This window comes from Lathamus discolor, chromosome 10 (genome assembly GCF_037157495.1).
Source record: "Lathamus discolor isolate bLatDis1 chromosome 10, bLatDis1.hap1, whole genome shotgun sequence".
NCBI lineage: Eukaryota > Metazoa > Chordata > Aves > Psittaciformes > Psittacidae > Lathamus > Lathamus discolor.
In genome coordinates this window covers 6,388,875-6,409,672 of record NC_088893.1, presented here as the reverse complement: position 1 = coordinate 6,409,672, position 20,798 = coordinate 6,388,875, and the positions used below count along the sequence as shown (strand labels likewise).

Genomic DNA, 20,798 nt, shown 5'->3' with positions numbered 1-20,798 from the left:
GGGAGAGAGGGTCAGTTCCTAAACCTGGGAAAGGGGAAGCAGGCAGCAAAGAGTTAAACTTCTGCATTCCCAATAGAGCCCCTAGCGCAAGGCTGCGATAAGCAAGGCTAAAGCCTGGAAGAGTTTGTACCAGGATTTTCGAGGCAGCTATTATTTCCAAAAATACGAAGTCATTCCTTTGAAGGGGGAAAAAATTGAAAAAGAAAAAAGAAAGGAAAAAAAAAAAAGGAAAAAGGGAAAAAGAAAAACACAAGAGCTCTAATCTCCTCGCTGCAGAGTTTCACCTTCTGCATCTCAGTCCTCCTCCCAGCACACTGCCAGTGCCAAGGAAGCAGGCAGGAGCGGGAGCAGGGCACTGGCCTGCCCAGCACTGGTCTCCTTGGCACTGCCATCAGCAGAGCAGAGGGACAGGGCTGGCAGCACAGGATGCCAGGACCACAAAGCCCATTAGTGAAAGCTAAAGGAAAACGTGGTAGGAACCCTACGCACATGGGATGAGGGGTCAGTGAGGACGACTGCCCAGCGATTCCCAGGATTCAACTGCCTGGGGTTGGCTTCAAGAAGCTCTGCAAAGAGGATCAGAGCCATGTGAGAGCCTCCACACACGGGGCTGCACCCCGGCTCGTCCTCCTACACAGCTCCTCTCAGAGCTGCACAGCGCAGCCTTTTATTTTCTTAGCGCTTAGAGTTTCTAAGGAGGGGGAGGACTGACTCAGCGCAGCCTGCGAGCATCCCGGCGCGGCAGCATCCCCAGGCGACTGCCGGGACACCTCTCTGCCCTCATACGGCTCCCCTGGAGCTTGTTCCTGCAACCAGGAATCGCTGCCCATGGCCAAAAGGTGTGGATGAGCCAAGCTGTTGGGTGGAGGTGAGACAGAGGTGCCCCCGGCTCCAGTCCCAGCTTCGTCTCGGGGGTTACCTGGCCGTGGGCAGCACCAAGCCCTTTCTCATAAGGACATCTAGTGGCACCAGACAGACGGCACGCTTAGCCTTGGCGGAAGCTTGGCCGCTCTGCATCGCTTTTGTTCCCCTGACTCTCCTCAGCTCTCCCATAAGCGGTTGCTGCCCATCGCACTCTGCTTAGCTCAGGGCAGAGGCACAGCTGGGACAGGTAGAAGTCAGGATCCCACCCATGGTCCTCCAGGAGATCCTCAAGAGATGGCTGGTCACTGAGATGGAGCCATATCCAGGTATCCAATGCTAGGTTGAGCTGGTGCAAGAGGAAGCAAAGTCACACCAGAGAGCTCAGGAGGCTCCTGCCGCCTTGAAGAGATGTGCCCATGCAAACCCTGGGTCCTCTGGGGAAAAAGCACATCCCAGGCAGCCCCAGAGCAGGGTGGGCTGGTACCAGGATAGGGTGTCCTGCTGGGACAGTGGCTACACGCACCAGGACAGCATAGGAGACCTCATCGTGCCATGGGACAGGGTAACCCAGTTCTTCTATGCATTAGCTCCTGTGCAGCCAGAGAGCCAGAGGAAGGGCGAAGAACAGATCGGGAAGCACTTGACCCATGCACAGAGGGGAAGGAAATGCTTGCAGAGACCTGCAAGATACAAACGTGAGTTTCAGCAGCAAGACCTCAGGTGCTCCTGCATTAGGTGTGCGAGGAGCGGGGACAAAAGAGGTGCTACCTGTTATCAAAGTGCATCCTTTCCTCTAGTTGGAGTTTTACTTTCTCTTGAGCTTTATAGGTGCTTAAAAACACTTCCAGAAAGCCTGGCAAGCAGGACTGAAGGGGCACCCTTCTCAGACCACACCACTGAACAAGCAGGCAAAGGCCCAAGACACTCCAGAGCAGAACAACAAACCCATATACATGGATATTTATGAGGAAGCAGGACGCATCTGCATCCAGTGCCACACACACTGGGCTAAAATGGATCCAGGGAGGAGTGAACAGCACTGTGCCCCAGGCACACATTGGATAGCTATTTCCCAAGCAGTCCTCTTCACATTGTAATGACCATGGATGACTTCAACCTGAAGAACATTTCCATTACAGAAAGGGCACATCATCTCCTGCCTTTATTTAAATGAAAGCAGTAATGGAATCACTGCTGCCTAATACAGACGCACTTGGTTAGATATGTACTTGCTTTTTGTTTTGTTTTTCATTTCATGGTCAACATTTATGCATTGCTGTCAGAAAAAATTGCTTTAATATTCCATTCTGTTTCAACACCCTCTGCTAAAAACAAAAAGTATTATCCACTGAAGAACTGTGAATTGACTCCATCTAATATCTTAGGAGCAGAGCTAACACCAAATGGCATTCACTTGCATTTTTAATGTACAGATGAAGTCACAGAAATCACTAACTTAGAGCCTAGCTCATCAAATGTTTCATGCTAAAGCATATCCCATATCTACTACGCTGACACTTTCTCCTCTAGAGAACCTGGCTGTCACTTCTTTAATGATTTTCATTGGCTAGTATGAACATTTTGAGGCTTAACGTGAGTGATGTGGATGAATGAATTTCTAGACTTCATTTGGCTTTTCATTTATAGTGTCAGAGTGAGTCTGATCTGCTGGTGGCTTGGTGGTTTTTTCATTCTTTCCTTTTCACTGGCTCCTAACACTCAGATCTTTAGTAGCATGTGTATGACTAATGATGGCATGGGCTACACACAGCCTCCTGAAGCAATGCATCTACTCTTCCCCTAACTATAAACTGGCCAGGGCTTCTTGTGTTGACCTAGAAGCAGCAGCAACCACTCTGAAAGACATCATTTTTACAGATTTCAGGGTTTCATCTCCCAGCACAACCCTCCACATACCCAGTAGTTATTCAGCAGACAGACAGGTTTGCATCTGTTACACCAAATCTCTATTGCAGGTTCAGTTGATTATTCTGGGCAATAGCGCGATCCCTTCGGACAACACTACAGTAATATATTCGCTTGACTAAAGCAGTTGGGCAACCCTTGCTCGGGAGGAAATCTGTTGTTTTTGCTTTGGGGAGAAATTCATTGGAGTAAGAGAGCTGCCTGAAACCCCCCTTCCTACCTGAGGCAGCTAAGGATTTGCTCTGGCAGTGCCTGTGGGGCTGGTGCGTAGGCAAACAATCCAGCTGGGGAGCATTTAATTCATTCAACAAGAAATGAATTTATCTCAAAACAGACTTTCCTTGTTTCACTCAAAATATTCCAGTCTTCCCACTAAAAGATGTTTGCCTGAAAAGCTGTCATGTACCAGCAACGTCCATCTTCATCCATAACTGGCTCCTATGTGAGTGCTCCCACACGCTGCCCTCCTACTGTCCTGGCCAGGTGATGGTCCCAAGGGTCTGTCTGTACCAGCAAGTTCAGAGATGCACAAGGGACAAAAGCCAGGGCACTACATTTGTTTCTATGCCCTTGTCTTTCCTCCCTTTGAAATGGTTGGTTTAAAGCATGGGGATGAGCATCTGTTTAATGCTGGGTCAAGCTCCTGCTCTCCCAGGACAACAGACACAGGAGCAAGCAGAGCAGCCCTGTTCTCCCTTGGGACCATGGCAGGAGAAAAACTCAGGAGCTGCCAAGGTGCTCAATAACTGAGCAGCTCCCCATGGTGCCCTGCAACACTGCTGTAGATGGGATAAAGCATGACCAAGAAGCTCAATGCAAGCAGCGAAGGTGGAGGAGCACATCTCCAAACCCTCTGAAACCCTTGGCATACTGCTGACACCATCAGCTTTGAGGGTTCAAGTACAACATAGACATCCTCCCCGAGACCTGAGTGTCCAATTGGTGACATGGGTCAGTGGAAGGTCCCTAGGGACAGATGATGTGAGCATTCTGCTTGCATTTGCAACATCTCTTCTAGGTGGCCCAAAAGCTCTTATCTTTTCTGCTGATGCATTCACCAATCGCACCATGACAGTGGTGCCACGAGCACAGGCATTCTCAGCTTTACAGCCAGCAAGCTTCCAGAAGTCTGCTGAAGCGGATTTTCTTCTTTAAATGAAGCGACAGCCAGCCATTAAATTGGGAAGTCTAGGAGGAAGCTCTGCACCCACTCTTCAACACCTCAGGACACATCTTGACCACTGACAACATTAGGGGATTACTTTACAGCTACAACAGGAATAGCACTCCTGTACAGATATACCCGCAAAACTGCAACCTGCTCTTGGACAACAGGTTTTCCTGCCTTAGTCTTACTTACTGGGGAGGTTCCTACTGCTGGGAATCAGCAAAGGCCAGCTGCTTCCTAAGAGAAGAGGATCCAGGCACCCAGGGTAACCCCAGTACAGGCAGTATGCTCACCAACAGGCATAGTCCCACAGTGTGTGAGCATTTCAGACAGCTAGCTGCTGGCAACAGGGTTCAAAAGCGTTCCAGACATACTCGGCAATGAACTGGGTCCATCCACAGGTGCAGAAGGAGATGCAGCCAACCAGGACTGAAGTCCAGCCATGATCCATCCAGGAGGCATGGCAAGAAGAGCTATAGAGAGGCACAACTGCTATATAGTTCAGAGAAATAAAGGCAGCTGAGGGCTGCTTTTAAATAGGACCCCTGAGCAATGGACAAGCTGTGGGTGAAGACCGAGGTGAGGCTGATCAGGGCCATTAAAGTCTATTAGTCGGGGCCCTGACACCTACCAGGACCAGGTTTTTTGTGATTTGATTGCCAATGCCATTGGAGAGCCTCTCAGATTATTTTTTTCTGAAGACTTTTCTTCTAATGATGAGTGTCTGAGCCAATTTCAGTCTGAAGATGCACCTTTGGCAGCAGGAGACAATATCATGATGAGTTCACTGATTGAGTCAGAGGAGAGGTCAAACAACCACGATGCCAAAACCAACATTATCTAAGCCCAGGGTGAGCTGGAGGGCTGAAGTAAAGAACATTGCAACAGAAATAAAGGGGATAAACTGCTCACAGATTGCATGTAGGCTGGCAGCTCACGTTTCCAGGCTGAAGGCACTGGAGAAACTGTTTGATGGATACCTGACTTTGAAAGGAGACCAGACCCACAGGCACCCCCTGAATGTCCCCAGGGAAGGAAGTCCCCATCCTCACACCCGCTAGCACAGCATCCTCTAAGAGATGAAGGACATGTGCCCCAAGCTCAAGGCACATCCCCACTGTGAGACCAAGCAACTGATCTGAGCAAGAAGGCAATGTGAGTAGACACGGCGGAGGGTATTTCCACCCACTTCCATATGGAAGAATGATGTTAAGCCTATAACTTGTGTTTAGATGAGAGCAAGTCTCTTCAGTTATCATTAAAGACAGATCCCGCACATCCCTGGGTAAGCAGCTTCAGAAGTTAATTACCTTCGCTGGGAAACATTGTGTCTTCATTCCAGTTCGAATTTCTCTTCCTTTGGCTCCACCTGTCAACCACAGAGTCTTGTCTTTGTCTGCAGGATTAAGGGACCCTTGGCTATCAGAAATCTCCTCCCTGAAAGTACTTAGAGACCATGATCAAGTCACCTCTCAACTGGCTCTCTGATGAGCTAAATAGATTGAAGCCTATCATTGTATAGCACATTTCCCAGACCTTTTCTTTCTTGCAGCTCTTCTCTGAGCTCTCTCTAATGCTTTTTAATCCATGATAAAAGCATGGATTCCAGAATTTGATACAACATTCTGTAATACTCTCCCCACACTCCTCCATCCCACCTTGTAGCCCCTCAAAATATAACTGTCATATGCATTCACATTAATTATAAATTGGACTCATGTCCTGCTTATCGGGCTTCCTAAGCTCCCTTTTGCACAACTGGTTTTGCTGAAAATCTCCCAGATCTCCCCATACAGATGCTACTCTTCATCACAATATCTACAACATGGTGTATTGCATTCCTAAAAGGCACATGGCTCATTGGTATCCCACCTAACAACTGAGTTAGTTAACAACTGAGTTAGTTAACAACTGAGTGTAAACAGTGACTTTCTCCTTCTGTTACTGCTTCACATCTGGATGTAGATACAAACTGTGGGTTAGAAAATTTCCTGCTGCACTGAGTTGCTCCTCCGTATCAGTGCATCTCCTCCTCAGCCCCAGTAAGTTCATGATTTATGTGTAGCAACACTTTGGGTTTGCCAGCTGCTGATGGAGATCCCCATCCCTGGGAAATGCTGCAGTAGTTAATGTGTTCATCCCAGCACTGTGATTCAGCCCCGGTTAAATGAGAGGGCATGACTGCGGCCATGCCTGCAGTCCTTGCATGAACTCCTGCAACCTTGCATTGAAACCCTGAACACTAAGAAAAATTTAAAGGAAAACCAGCAGTTTTCAAGGCTTTTGTTCTCCTCAGCTCCCCTCCCAGCAAGCCGCGATCTAGGACACACAACCAGTGCATGAAATCACTTCTTCTGTCTCCCTTTCAAGGCCACCTTTCCTGGTTCAACCCAACGCAGGGACTTGGCAGCTTGGCGGAAGGTATTCGCGGTGCTGCCTTTGGTCCTGTCACGCTGCACACGTGTATGCTCCAGCTCCAGGTGTCCTGCGGAAGCAGGAGCGGGAGGCAGCTGCGGCAGGTCCATCTGGGCTGGAACGCCTGAGGATGAGCTGGGCTGCGAGGATGCACAGCTAAAGAATTAACGGGAATACGTCATTAGATGGATTCCCAACAGGGATGCCAGAAAGTATGCTCAGTCTGTGCATCTCAGTGACCCACTTGCAAACCTGCCTATTCCCTAAATGTAATCTCCTTCAATTTATAACCACTCTGCCTCTTCTCTGGCATTCAGAAGCCATTATCACCATGTCTACCCCAGGCCCTTGCAGCTGACTTTAGATGCCACTTCTTTTTATTGTAACGATAACCTGTGTACACGGTAGGTCAGGCAGCTGTCTGCCTGCAGGAATGGGAGGTTCAGCATGGCAGCCATCTCCTGAAGTGCAGCAGGAAAAACAAAACAAGTTCTGGATTACTCGGATGACCAGGGTTGTCCCAGGTTCCTCAGTCGCTTGTCTGTCCTGCCAGCTAGTGATAAAGCCCTAGGAAATCCCGTGGGACTGATGAGCATCCCACCAGAAGCATGGACCAAGGTGTAAAGATTTTAGTAGGAAATGTGGAGACTGGCATGTGTAGTGCTTGAGAGGGAGTGCTGGGGTGTGGAAGGGCCAGAGGGAAGGAAAGAGGGACTTAGGAATGGCAGAGGTGATGGCCCTGTATGAGCAGGTCAACAAGACCACAGCACAGCTCCATGCAATTCCGTGGAAAAAAAGGTCAACCTTAGATAAGAGCCAGATTAAAAGAATGGCCATGCAGAGAAGAAGCAAGAGCAGGAAAAAATACAAGAGTGGAGCTGTGAGACACCCAGATAGGCAGGCAAAAGGCACAAACACAGCCTGGGCAGAGACTGGATAGAGCAGGCCTGAAAAGAAGAATCTGGGGTTTTGGATGAGAAGAAGCTCCCTTTAACTTGGCTTCAGTGTGCGCTTGAGCCCAGAACCCCCCTGTGTGCTGGGTTGCACCCCCAGAGCATGAGCAGCAGCTCAGGGAGGGGATCCTGCCCCTCTGCAGTCCTGATTCAGCTCTGGGGCAGCAGCACCAGAGGGATGTGGAGCTGTTGGAGGGAGTCCAGAGGAGGCCATGGAGATGCTGCGAGGGCTGGAGCAGCTCTGCTCTAGAGCCAGGCTGAGAGAGCTGGGCTGGGGCAGCCTGGAGAAGGGAAGGCTCCTGAAGGGGAGACCTGAGAGCAGCTCCAGGGCCTAAAGGGGCTGCAGGAAACCTGGAGAGGGGCTTGGGACAAGGGCCTGTAGGGCCAGGCCAAGGGGAATGGCTTTAACCTGCCCGAGGGGAGACTGAGCTGAGCTCTTAGGCAGAAGCTCTTCCCTGTGAGGGTGCTGAGGCGCTGGCACAGGGTGCCCAGAGAAGCTGTGGCTGCCCCATCCCTGGCAGTGCTCAAGGCCAGGTTGGACACAGGGGCTTGGAGCAAGCTGCTCCAGTGGAAGGGGTCCCTGCCCGTGGCAGGGGTTGGAGCTGGATGAGCTTTAAGGTCCCTTCCCACACAAACCAACCTGGGATTCTGTGATTCTAAGATTCTATGAATAAGCCAGCACCAACATCCGGTGACTCACAGAGCTGGGGCAGGATCAACATCACTTTTAGCGCACAAAGAATATCAAAGACTCACCCAAAAATCAGCACATGCCCCATCCTAAGAAGCCAGATCAGGAAGCAGATTTCACACCCAGCATCTCTAATGTTTCTTGTGTCACAGCAAGTACCATGGATTGATTACATGGATATATGTGTCCTGGAACCTGTGAATACAGGACATAAGAGAATGCATGTGGGAGAAATCAGTTTCATTTAAAATAAAGTCTTCATATGGACATCTGCTGAGCTTCCCGGCATCAGCAGAGCTTTGCTGCTATGAGCTTGCAGCAGAGATACTTCAGATTCCAAATCTCTTGAATTTTCTCTCTCCTTGTAATAATAGTAATGATAACAACAACACATAACAAAATAATTCTTACAGCTTTGTTCACGTAAATTGAAACATCTCCCAACTGCTTGGTGAATGTATTCCAGTTGTCATTATGTACACTGAAGGAGCAGCTATGTACGGCCCTGCCTTACTCCTGCGGGGCACCCACTCCTCTGGAAAATTATCTTCTCTGTCTAAAAGAGTTGCCGATTGCAAAAGTGATGATGGCACTGATGATTGTGATAACTGTTTCTGCAAGGAAAAAGACATATTATATAGAAACACGCTGAAGTACAGCCAGATCCGAGAGTGCATTTCAGTAACAAATTAGAAATATTTAGGACATATGTTGTCATTACCCAAACACTTACAAACTGCAGCCACAGTGTGCAATAATCAATTATAGCATTCAATTGAAATATAATTAATAGATTGTTTAGTCTCTGGTTCCAGATTAGGATACAATTGTTTTAACAGATGTGCCCGCTCTTCTGAGGTTGTTTTGCTTGTGGTGATGTTTTACCCTTCAAGCAACAAGAGCTGGCTGGCCAAAACCTCCTGGGCAGCCTCAGAGGATACTGGGTTTATAGACCAAGAGCAGGGCAATGTAATGCAGTGAATACAAGACCTCACCATTTCAAATCACAGACCCTCTCCCAAGAACATGGAAACGTGGGAGCTCTCCTGGCTCCACTGCTTTCCCTGTAAGTATTGAGCAGACCATTTTGACAAGACAGCTTTACTTACAACACTCCATGGCTTCAGTCCCCTTAATAACATCAACATCAGTCGTTTTCTGAAAGTGCAGCTCTTTATGGATGTGACCCAATAAAATAAAACCAGATTCCTCCATTTCAGCTGAAGAAAAAATGTTCAGTAATGAAGACCAGCCAAAGAAAACGACCAGTGTTTATCTTATTTCATTTCTAACTCACATTCAAGCATGATTTTAGACAGCTCGTGCTACAGGAACTTTGAAGCAGCTGTATTATTCTCCGGTGAGGGCATGAGACACATGAAATAACCCATACATAATGCTAGATTTGTTAGTGGATGTGCCATTAACTACCATTAATTGTAATCCACTTTGATTGTACAAGGTCAGAAGTCTGTTCTGTATTCAGAAAGTATGTGTTATACATTTGGGTAAGATGAAATCTGTTCTTCAGGGGTATGTGTCCAATTGAGGACAATAGACATTTGCTGCTGCAGAAAGAGCCTCCCTACATATCCTTTCAGAGATGGCCATGACAAACCCCTATGTGATCACACAACTGAAGTAACAAGAGGCTAAAAGTAACAACAGGGCAATCAGTCTGTGATGTAGCCACATTCTGCAGTCACCATGTACAACACAAAGGCAATCTGGCACAGAGGCCAGGGCTATTTCACTTGAGTTATATTTTGTATCATTAGCTCTAAAGGGTCAGAGGTGTCCCTTGTACATATTCTACCATACAGCAGTGTTTTTCATTACAGACATGCCATTAACCCCTTCTTAGACTGTCTGCCTCTAAAAACTCATTCCCAAACCAAAAAGACCCCCAAAGTAGACCGGCAGATCAGCTCTCTCAGCTTCTGTTTGTGAGACCAGCTTGGTTTTTTGACTGACAATTGCAGGAGCCAAAGACAAGGCTTGCGTGAAGAGGTTTACCATCCCAAACCTCTTTCATCTGCTTTATCATCAAGGATTATAGGTCAGAAGCTGGGCTCCAAATGCGTTACCTACTGCTTGGCATGTATTAGTCATCCTTCCCCTCTCGAAATCACTGTGAAAGGCGCCCGATGAGAGGGCATGAATAGCAAATAGCGTGTGCTGGGAGGGAGCAGGCAGCGATCGCAGGGGGAAGCTGAAATGTGTTCATCCAAAGTATCAGGCAAACACATTCACACACCAAAGAAATCAGGGTGTATTCACAAATCGAACAAAAGGTGTAAATTCAGGATAAATTACTTCTCTTGAGGGCACTTGATGAGAGGCGCCCTCAGTCTACCTTTCCTCTCCTGCTGACTGTGCTTGAGGGCTGGGCTGCTGCTGCCTGTCTGTCCTGGAGGGCTCTGTCCTCCTTCTCCAATGGATATGGCATGCCAAGGTGGCATCCACCTGTATGGCCACTCACATTTCTCCATCTCAGGGAATACACTTGCTCATGCTGATGTTCTCTTTCAATGCATGCTGGTGCTCTGCATTCAGCACAGCCTGTGCTCCCTGAAGCCATCAGATAAAAGTAGACATTGGACAGACATACAAAACCTTGGACCCAGACTGGGTGTGAAGCATCTTTCAGGAGAGCAGGAGCTCAGCCAGATTTTGAGGATCAGCAGGAGCAGGAGGATGGGCATTCCCACCCATGCCTGGGCTTTGCAGAGCCACTCTTTTGTCTGTGCTGATGTGAGGGAATGAAAAATGCCCAAAACCCAGTGGAGATGCCACAAAGTCTCTTGCACCCAGAGCACTGTCCTTTGCAAGCACCCTCCAAGGCCCTGCTGCCTACCTGCAAACGTTGAACAAAACACAGAGAACTCGTTATTAGGCTCAGAGCATTGGTAAAGCTTCCCCATGCTCTCACACAGAGGCTGAATTGCAAACAAGGGGAATACAGGAACATAGGCCCCCAGTGAGTACTCTCACGTCAGTCAGGAGGGAAGGGAGCGGGCTGAGGGATGCAAGAGCTGCTTCAGCATGAGTACCAATGAGCCAGCATCCCCCCGATGGGATGCAGGCGGTGAACCAGCCCTGAAAAACTTGCTTGGCCTCATGCTGCTGCGCAGGATGCAAAGGGGTGGATGTTGCCCCTAAGATAGGCAGAAACACTGGGAAGAGGATGGGCCAGTGGAGAAGCATGGATGCCATGTCCATGCATAACCACTGCTGAGCAAAGAAGCATTAATAAGCACCTTGCTGTGGTTTTCCATCAATTCAGAGATGCCGAGGGCAGGGGGATCACTGTCTGCCTCCCACCTGCCTGCCTGCAGGGCATAGGCCAGGCAGCTTAACCAAAGCACTTTGCATCCAGCCCATGTCTCACCGGTCAGCTAGCAGAGGGTGTTTTTGCAGGCACTGGACAGTCCTAATTTACAATCCTTACATATGTGGGAACCTGATATTTCTCAAAACAGCTCTTTCGGACAGGTAGTCCTGCACTTCGCAAAAATTTGCTTGCCCTTCTTAATCTTCATCCTGGCACAGCCTTTCATGTAGCTCTGCCTTGGCTGCAGTCAGAGGACTTCTCTCCACCTCTGATCCTGACAGCCTTAACATTTGTCAGGGCTCGGGTACCTGCCTTTATAAATCTTGCCCAGGAGTCCTCAAGTGTCCTGTGCATACGGATGATTCTCCCTTGGCTCAGAAGAGAGGGCCACAGCTGTGTTCATTTTCACAGTGTAGCACGGTGACCTAAATCAACTCTGAACAAGGACTCATCCTTTTAAGACATCCTGCAGTCAGATACCCAGCAATGAATCCCAGCCAGCCTGACAAGGCAGCTTTTCAGAACCAGTGTCTGTCACTCATCTGGATTGCAGGAGGCAAAAGTGCAGGTCACCCTCTGTGAGCACATCACACTTGAAGTTATCTGTCCTCAGCATGTCCTATCTCCTTAGCAAATTATCATCATTTTCCTCTTTCTATCTTCTGCTCCTTTTTTAAACAATTTCTCCCTCCAAATTCCCTTTCACTCCTTGCTGCTAAAAGTGGAGATTCAGAGACCAAGGACACCAGCATGATGTGTCTCCTACGGCACTGGGGCAGCAGCCACCCCATCACACCTCACCCATATGCTTGCAGTGGCTTTTCTTGCTGCTTCAAGAGCTGCAGGCATCACAGCAGAGGTAACAGTGGTACAGGGCTGGTGTGGGAGCCACTGGCCATTACACCAGCACCCTCAGATGAGACATCTGTGATTGTACTGGTGCCTTGGCCATCAGGATGGCTCCATCTCCTGCAGCAGAGTGCTGCAGCAAAGTAAGTGTATAAATAAATCATCAGGGCCATGATCAGAGGGTTTAGCCCCAGAAAAGTTATCAAATATTCATCTTAAACAGAGAAATAAATAGTTGAAAACTCTGATGGAGGACATTCTGCCCTCACAGCAATCCCCTTTGCTGGGCATTGCTCAGTGGTTGAGGAAGCATGCTTGGCAGATGTGGCCAACAGCACTGCTGGCCAAGCAGGATGCCAGCCAGGAGCCACCAGCCCTCTCTGAAGAGGAGAAATCCTCCCCTTGCTTCCCAACAGCCTGCCAGGGCAGCCTCTGCCCTGTGCCCTGCATCACTGCTCCCTCAGGGAGTCCTCCAGGCTCTGCTGATATTGAGTTGCCCAGGTCTGACAACCACATCCTCATTAGGATCAGACCATTAGTCCTGTGATATATTAAACCATGTCCACCCACTTAGAATGGCTACTTGCTGCAGAACCCCTTGGCCATGGTGGTGGCACCTAGGGAGACCCATCCCTTACCCTACCAGAAAAACCAGTATGCACCCACCTTGCTGAGGTCACATGTTAAACGGGTGGTTTCCACTTCTCGGCTTTTGAGGGTCTGTATGAAAAGCTGGTTGAGGTGCCTGCGATGTGATCTGAGCCCCTATGCACTATTCAGCCACTCTTCCTTGTGTTGGGAAAATAAATCTCAAAGCAGACACAGAATCAAAGCATCTCTGCCCAGCTTGCAGTGCCTATGGTTATTCAAGAGATCAATCACAGCTATGAAATGCTGTCTCTCCCAAATCAATGAACTCAACTTAAAGGTACCTATTCATTATTTGAGCTCAAGCTTGGCCTCATTGCACCAGTGGGACAAAAACCTGTCTGATAATGACAACTACAAGACGGTGGCAGGGGAAAAGAATTGTCCATCCCATGCAGGGTGTTATGATGGGAGACATCAGCTGCACTGCGGTCCCAGGGCCAGAGTGTTTCTCAATCACCACCTCATGCTGCTGGAGACAATATTTCACACCAAAATATCAGCATTTTTCCTTTAGTGCCTCCGCAATGTGCGTTAAATATGGACACACTGTATTTGTTTCATTTAGGCATAAGGAATTGCTCCACAAAAAGCAATAAACAACAAGGAGCTGCCTTTCTCTCTTTATTGCTTGTGTGGGAGTAAACCAGCTAACACCCATTCTTAATACCTTTCAGAATCTCCTAAAAACAAAAGATACGAGGGGAGAAGGGGGGGATATTTTAGACCTACAACTTGCTTCTACCGGCTTAACAGTAACAGATTTCCTATGGGTAGATTCACCTCTAGCCCTTCTCCAGGCAAAAACCCTTTCCAGACTTTGATGAAACACCACTTATGTCAGCTCTCATGAATTTTTGGTGAAGCATTTGCTGCTCTTCCTCAATCCCTGCATCCTGGTGACAAAGTGAATGTGTAAAAACCTCATCTCGATGGTTTTTTACATTTGTAATTACATTTCTGGCTGTCACAGATGCAGAAAGGAAATTTTAAATGCAGCCAGGACATCCCGACAATCTTCTGCAGATGTCTCGATCCAATATCTTCTGCCTCCATTCCTTCCAACAGCAGCTGTCCAAGTGACAGCATTGGCTGCACTGAGCATTTCATGGGTCAGAGAGGGAAGAAGCAGGGCTTGCTGCTCCCTTATGGGGAGATTTCCATGCAGCATGTGATTTTACTGCAGTCTGCAGCACCCTTTGAAATCCTCTCTCTCTTTGCATCTGCAATGTCCTGCCCTCTTTTCAGACACTGCTGGTCTCCTGCCCTTGCTTAGTCTGTTCTCTCTGGTCCACCCCCCCACGTCTGCACACCAAGCATCTCCAGGAAAATAAAAACAAAACAACAGAAAACACCCCAAACCCTCCTAAAATGACCAAAAAGAAGACCAAAAAAAAAAAAACCCAAACAAAGCAAAAGAATATCAAAGAAAAAAAAAAAAAAAAGAACAACAACCAAAACTAAACCCAGCAAACCAACCCAAAAATTCAGCTTTCTAAATTATTTGGAACCATCCACATCCCAGCCTGCCCATATGCCACTGAGGATGCAAGTGACACAGGAGATGGCCTCACGCCGCTCCATAGGTGAGCGTCACTGAAGGCATTCATGCAGACAACTGGATGAAACAATATTGCCCTGGATCCCTGTGCTTTTGTGGATGCAACAGAGGTGTTGACCCTTCACAAGATGCTTTTTGAGGTTACAAACACAGAGCCATGAAGCTACTTAGACCCCACTGGAAATAATGTCCTGTTCTTGTCAATTCGTGTAAAGGCAGCTATTTTTGTGTTGGAGAGAGCGCAGTATAAAGTCATTTAGACAATAAAGGAGCGACAGGATTTCCACAGGAGAAGAGATTAACCGAAGTGGGATTATTTTGTTCTGAGAGAAGATGATTAAGAGGTGACATGATTGAAGTATTTAAACTGGCTCAGGGTTATTATCAAATTAAGCTGTATTGGAGATTGCTGGGCAGCTGTCACTCAAGGGTAGAGCAGAGAGCTTTGCAGCAGCCTCTCTTGTAGCAGAGGGCATGGCTTGGGCTGATCCAGAAAGACAGTCATGGATGGACAAAGTAGATATGTGCTGCTATGTGTCACCACAAAGAGGTTTGGCTGGGCTGGAATGCTGCCTATTGCTTACAGATAACCTTAACCTTGGCACCATCCTTGTTCGAGCACCAGGATCCAACACACGCACCTTCATTATCCTCCGTTATTTTAGATGGACAGTCTCACCATCTGCAGCAGCACTGTCCTTCTCTCTTCAAATTACTGTGAACCCATGTACTCCTGTCCCCCCTTCTCTCCAGGCTGACAGCTAGGTGCCGTCTCCTGGTACAAGCAAACATTTGCCAAGCGAGGAGATGTGCTGAGGTCTTGCTCCTGTTCTGTATTCCAGGCATGGCCTTGGCTTCTGCATCACTGCACAGTGTTCCTGTTGGTCTCCAGTAGCTCCTGCTCCCACCCAGTGTCTGTCTCACCTTTCCTCCCGTGCCACTTCAGATTCTCTGCCATGCTCACTGTGCCAAAGCCAAGCCAGTCCTCTCTAACTTTCAGACCAGAGCAGGTTTCTCAGATTAGCAAGCTCTGATTGCTCTGTAGAGGGTTTACCGAGGACATTCCTGTCATCTCTAAAATATTCCTTCCAGATCACAATCAAGATTTCAGTCTTTTACTGAAGCCTCAGCACCCATAATTGCAAAATTGGCTCTTCAGACCTTGATGAGCTGCAAATTCCTTTATGGTTTCACCTTGTTTCAGTTAAGAAGCTTGTTCTCATATGCATCATTTTTGTGTCCAGTGTAGCTCTCCTTGGATTTCTTCAACAGGACTTTAAAATTATTCTCCTCTTCCCAAGTTAACTAAAGAGTGTTGAACCATCAAGTTCTTCAAGCTCTGCTTATTGTCAGTGCAGAGGCTGCTTTTTAGCTTCTTTTGGCTGACCTGTATTAGATCTTCTCCAGCTGTTCATCACATTTCCATGGAATTTCAGCTCTGGCTGCTGAAGGGGCTTCAGTCTGCTGCTTCTTCCCATTCTCCAAGTTACTCTACTTCTAACCTGTTTGGCGTACAATAATCACACATCACTAAAGCTGCTCTTGAGCTGCTGCTTTCTGTGCCCAAATCCCACAAGCCATGCGTGACAAGAGACCTGCACACAGTTGTCCTGCTTTTCTGTATGGAGAGTTCAGACCTTAGAGGCTGAAGCTCCTATATTCTGTCTACAAAACAGCTGGCATAAATTCACACTTCTTCCTCAAGGTGTCTGAAGGAAAACCCATTTCACTCTATTATCCATCCAGAGGTGAATTCGAATTTATGCTGGCCTCATTTGCACAGATAGATCTGCTCCTCCAGGCCAGGTTGTCACTGGACTCGCTCTGTACCTCTGCTGCTGTCTGCCCCTCCATCACTCGGAAAGGAGATGCTGCTGCAGCAGACTGTAAGGCAGTTTCCCCATACTTGGACCATGCTGCACATCACCAAAGAAACTGTTGACTGATGATGGCTGAGGGATGAAGGGGTGGGGAGCAAAGGAGACGCAATGCCATGAGTGCTTCTGTGGAGCAGACCTCAGTCCTCTTTTGGTGAGGAACATGGATGTAAGTCTAGCCCACAAACCAGGTGTGGCTGAGTATCCCACATGGGCCAGAGCATCTTCATATCTTGCTGAAGTAGCATCCAGAGTAAGCCCGAAGAATTCCATCCCAGAGGTGATTTTGTCTCTCCACTCATTCATGGACCACCTGGATGACTAGTCTGCAGGTGATAACCACATTGCCAGCATCAGCAGTGTCATACCAATGGGTCTGACCAGTGGTGTCAGACCACAGCAGGTTTGTCCCATCTTCCTGCCAACACACCACCTCTGCCCAAGATCACAGGTCCCGAAACACCTCTGGGCTTTGTCTGAGGACGGGAGCAGCCTAAGAAAAGCTTTCTTCTAGATTGACAGGAGGGTTTTCTCCAGGAGAACACAAGCAAAGAGTATAGACTCCAACAGACTCACTGCCTTGCACAGGAGTGTTCTCCAAGGTGCCTTCTGCCATGTGCAGGGAGATGGGGCCTGGTGCCTGTGAGGATGGGTAAACAGCTCATCAGAGCTCATCAACATCTGCACAGCCTAGCTGGGAAACACAGTGTGAATGCTTAAAAAGGGCACCAGAGCACAAAAACCCGTTCTGCCCCATTGGGCTGGTAACAAAAGCAATTAGCTGGCGGAGGTGGGAATGGGGACTTTGGGCTCTGCTTATACAGCTGATTAGGGGATCATCTGTCTGTCTTGGCCTCTTCTCGAAGCAATCCCCCAGCCATGGCTATGAGCCAGAGAACAGAACAGCTCTGAAACGCCAAGACTTGGCATCCCTCTGCAAGACTGGAGAGTTTACACTGGCTCTCCAGCTCCATGCGAGAGACCAGCCAGTGCATTTGCATGCTTGGAGCTGCCAGGAAAGAGCTACCAAGGGTGGGGTGGTTTTTTGCACTATTCTGCGCAAAATTGTCTTCTTCCCTACCAGGATATTCATTCCAGTTCTTTCCAATCTCACTTTTATCATTATCCTGCTGGAGCTCCACCTTCCTGAGGCAGCAGCTCCAGAATCCCTTCTTGCAAAGCAAGGCAGGAAAAGCCATGCCTGGTGCATGCAGTCATTACTGTCTGACAAACACATAACTCACATCCAGCTCACTCCTCTGCATCATGCCCCAGCACAGGCTCCTTCTTGCCTTTTCTCACCAGGACCTCACCAGAATATCACCAAATGCCTTTAATATGTCTCTACCCTTCCCCTGCATCAGGCAGAAGCCCCTGTCAGGGCAGCTGCTCCTAATGGATATGCAATGAAACCATCCTCATAGAGGCCACTAACAATTCTGCATTAGTGTTCTCCTGTCACTGCCCTGTCTGCCGTGATGAGCTTTGATGCTGATACATGCCTGTGTGATGTCCAAGTCATCCAGGTACGGCTTCATCAAGGATGAGGGGCTGGCAAAGAGAGGAGGCACATGTGATTTACTGCAGAATGCCAGCTGTGACAGTAGGAGCTTTGGGAGCATGTAGACACACAGAGGTGTGTGTTTTAGCTGCAGGGCCAGCTGGCCTCTTCCCAGACTTCAGACAGGAGGGAGAGTGGGCAAAGTCCAGCCGTTTACCAAAGCAGTGTGCCTGGGCTTATGCACTTAGCGCTGGTGCTGTCACCCTTAGGAAAATCAGCATCATCACCTCACAGATGTGCAGCACTGCCACCTCCCTGCATTCTGCCCTGTGCACCCAAACCCTGTCCCCATCTACCATGAGCGAAAACACAGCCTGCCCTGTCCTGATTTCATCTCCAGCACCCAGCCTAGCAAAACCTTTAGGGAAAGGATGCCATCACAGCCTCCCTGCTCTGCCAGGAGCTCCTATGCATATTGTCCCTTTTCATGGCAATCCCAGCTCTGGGTTCACTCGAAGGTAGAGGGAGCTGGATATCCCCTTGAATTGGGATTCTCCATGATCTTGGGAATGATCTTGGCTTCTTCCCATGGTGGTTGGGAGAGCTGTTTGCCAAGAAGATGCTGACCCAAAAGCTTACTTGAGTGAGGGTCATTTGCCATCCTCTGCTGGAACTTGGCATGGATGGCCTTTATGATACATTTTTTAGGCCCATTATCAAACTGTCTCAACACCTCCAGTGAAAATGTGTTCATCTTACTCGCAGTCCACTCCAGCAGTCACTCCCAGTTGTCGGAGGTAAATGGAAAGATACCATGGCACTCTGTGAAATCCCCAAAGACACAGGCCATGCTGAGGCCTTCTCATTCATGTCCTTTTTCTGCACAGGGAAGGCTTTTTGGGAGCCAGGACAAAATATTTCCAAAGCAAGGATGCTAGCAGAGAGCCCAAGCGCTAGCAGCACTCATCAATTGTCTGTGGGCCCACCTACCTGGGCAGTGCCAAAGATGGCTTCACAGAGACCTGGCAAGTAAAAAGATTCCCTCCTTGGATTGCCAGGCTGGCATCACCTCCCACAGCATCATCTTGGTGTTTCTTGGGAGTTGGATTAATAGAGAGCAATATGGGTTTGACAGTCTGTGGTTGAAGAACAAGAACAGCCTTGTTCTGGAGCAGTGCTAAGATCTCAACACCAAGGTCTATCAGCAAACGGACATACTCTACAAGTCTGTCAAAACACCACTACCTGCTGAGTCAGTGCTGGTACTTCCAGCCACAAGCACATGGCTGGGCTGGTAGGATGGGAAAGAAGCATCTTCACCCAGATGAAGTGGAGACAGGACTAAACAACAGAGAAGAAATGGAGAGAGTGTGAGAAAGAAAGAAGCTGAGATGAGCACAGGGACATCGTGACCAAGGAAAACCCAAGGAAGAAATGAGGTAAAGAAACCACTGGAGAGGTCATTATACCACAGCGGACTGGGGAAACATTATCCATACAAGAAGGACCTGTTTTTTGTCTACATGGGGAGAACAGTTCCAGCCCTGGAGCAACTTCAGAGCATCCTGAAGCATCCATCATTCAGAGCTGAGAGGAAGAGGCTCTGGCAGAGGCATTGGCACAACCATCAATACGCTTGTGCATGAGGAGATCCAGGCTCTTGGGGATGCAGGTTGCCCAGAGATAAGATAACAACAAGGGCTCATCAGGACAGGGGGATATCAGAGTGAGGAACAAAAGGAAGGATCCCAGGACCTATGGGGGTGAGAGCTGGTGGGGAGGAGCCCAAAGGCAAGGACCACAGTTCACTCAGGCCCTCCTGGAGGATGAAGGAGGAAGAGCTGCCCTTGGAGGCAAGATCTTTCTTCTCCCCCTTCCCCCACTTGACATTTGGAGTGTGAATGTCTCCGTGTTTGGTGCTCACGGAGATCATTTCTTCTGGAAGGAGAAGGAGGTGCCGACAGCAGCAGCCGCAGGGACGCAGCTTTCCTCTAATGAACTAGAAAATAGTTTCCCTTTAATACTGATTATCCTAGGAGGCAGCTGAAGTGAATGTGATTTACATAAAGATGAACCCACTCCGCACAGTCTTCCTCAGCAGCACTGAGTGGCTCAGCAGCAGGGCATCAGCTGGGATGCTCTGCAGCATCCCGGGGTTGGCAGCATTGCCAGGTGCCTCTGCTTCCCAACAGGCAGGGAGCACTCCCTGCTCCAGCAGCTCTGCCTGCCTCTGCAAGCACTTGCAGCCCGCCAGGAGGGATTGCTGCACTCCTCCAACTCCTAACCCATCCCACATCAGCTTTACTCCTGGTTTCGATCAGCTACTGGGTGCTGCTGCCACCCATCTGCCATCCCCAGCAGGGCCCTCTGACTGCAGCAGCCAAATCTGCAGCTGTTCAAGAAACCAGGTTGGAAAGCTGATTTGGCTGGGGAAAAAAGCAAAAAAACATGACCCAAGTCTCTGCATGGACACCAGTGACAGCACAGGGGAGGGGGAGAAAACACGAGGTTCAGCACAGCCTGGTTATGCTAAAGCTGAAGATCCATTTCAAGTCACTCACCAGGGGATGAGATCTGAAAAGGGCAGAGTTCCTCGGTATTTTCCTTCCAGCCTCTCCCATGTTGTATTCACGGCCAGACTTCCACAGCTGCTACCTGCTTGCACTGGCAATCACCTTCCTTGGGTGGCTGGCACATCAAAGAAATGGTTCAGCTTCCTCTCTGCCAGCCCTTCCCCACATATTGCTGTTGCTTCTCTCTGACCCTGTGCAACTCCACAACCTCTGTACCAACCTACAGGTTTAAACTCTGCTTCCCTAAGCTGCTTCTACAGCACCACCTTTATGCGTTCCTGATTCCTCTGCAATCTTTTGCACCTGAAGAACTGTCCTCAGGTGCAACAAAGGTTGAGTTTTACACCCTGCAAAATGCAAGCCAGCAATCCTCCATGGTGCATGGGAGCGCTTGCTCACAGCCAGGGTGCAGATGGTTGCAGGCTCAAAAAACTTGGA

At 48.7% G+C, this 20,798-nt stretch overlaps 1 long non-coding RNA gene across 2 annotated transcripts; it reads right to left on the bottom strand.

Moving 5' to 3' along the window:
* Positions 1-1,661: 1,661 nt before the first annotated feature.
* LOC136020073 (uncharacterized) lies at positions 1,662-20,586 on the bottom strand. 2 transcript variants are annotated; one of them, XR_010615187.1, is made up of 5 exons: positions 20,349-20,586; positions 12,867-16,926; positions 8,429-8,631; positions 8,083-8,212; positions 1,662-6,529 (listed from the first exon to the last, which is right to left on the bottom strand). It is a non-coding gene; the product is annotated as an uncharacterized LOC136020073 (long non-coding RNA). The 2 variants fall into 2 exon arrangements; XR_010615188.1 differs by lacking the exons at positions 8,429-8,631; positions 12,867-16,926.
* Between the last annotated feature and the right edge of the window lie 212 nt (positions 20,587-20,798).